Below are 1,323 nucleotides of genomic sequence, written 5' to 3'. Positions count from 1 at the left end.
CCAATAGGAAGGCGACTTTGCAGGAGGGCGGAGGGAGTGGCGGTCAACCGTCGGACTGACATGGGGTCCCAGCCAATAGGAGAGGCGAGCTGGAGCTGCCGCTCGCGCGCGCCAATCGCAGGCAGAAGCTGTCGGGATGGGCGGGGCCGGGGCAGGCGGGGACAGGCGGCGAGGCGGGGCGGGGCGGAGTCCTCGGGCGCAGCGGCGGTGGCGGCAGCGGCGCCCCTCTGGGTGACTTGGCCGTGAGAAAGTGAAAGGAGCCCGCAGGCGGCGGCGACAGCTGCGCTGGGAGGGGCTTGTCTCTGGGCTCGGAGGCCTAGCGCGCCCTGGGGGTGCGGAGCGAGATTTTCCGTGTGCACCGTGACCACCATAAATACACTTTTAAACCTAGTGCGGCTGGTCCGCGCGGACTGGCGCAGGTTTCCTTCGGAGGCAGAGCCCCCGGGGACGCCGAGGGCTGGAGTCCGGCCTGCGGCGGCGCCCAAGGCTCTCCGCGCCGCAGGTGGCGCCGCCCGGTCCTCGCCACCCCCTTCCCCCTCCAAGCGCTGGGAACAGGGCCGAGGCCCGCCCCAGCCGCGCCCGGTCCCCAGGTGCGCACCGGGGCGCTGGGGACGCGGCCCGGCGAGGAAGCAGGTCCGGCTGCCGGCGGCGTCCTCACGCCCCAAGTGTACTCGCGCTGCCGCAAGTGCACACTCCCACGTGGCCACATTGTAGAGAATTACAGTAAAATTGGTACTTGTGGAAGCCCTAGCCTGATCCCTTAATTGGCATGTACCGAGCCACAAGGTTCACCTACCGAGGGAAGAGGCAGGACTTTGTCTCCCTTCAAATGAACTTTTTATTCGGTCCCTCTTCTTTACAAATAAATTGGGGTTAATCATGGCCACGAAGAAATGTAGAAACTTCTCAAGAAATTGGAAATCTTGTTGAGGAAGCAGGAATTACAAGAGTTGAACAGCAAGTTAAAAAAAAAATGGTTCGAGAATGTGAAATAGAAAATTGCACAGTGAGGGTGTCACTACACTAGTAATTGTCAAATGAAATGTGTTTATTCTTTGCTAACTGAAGCGGGACTGGCAAGCCTGTTGTTAACCAACTTGCCAGGAGACCTTTCAACTGGGCAAAATGTGCTTTCATTTTGTTCCAGGTCAAATGGGTAAACGAAGTTGAAAGTGTGGTGTGGGCAAATCAGACATGTTGGATTACTGATGAAGTAAAAACTGGAGCACGTCGGGTGCCTGGAACTGAAATACTGTCGGGATATCCTGTTAGAAAGGGTAGTGATGGTCTCTGCTCTTTCCTCAACTTTTTCATATTGCCCTC

The sequence above is a fragment of the Suricata suricatta genome, chromosome 3 (assembly GCF_006229205.1).
Source record: "Suricata suricatta isolate VVHF042 chromosome 3, meerkat_22Aug2017_6uvM2_HiC, whole genome shotgun sequence".
Classification (NCBI taxonomy): Eukaryota; Metazoa; Chordata; class Mammalia; order Carnivora; family Herpestidae; genus Suricata; species Suricata suricatta.
Note: the sequence above shows the minus strand (reverse complement) of the source record.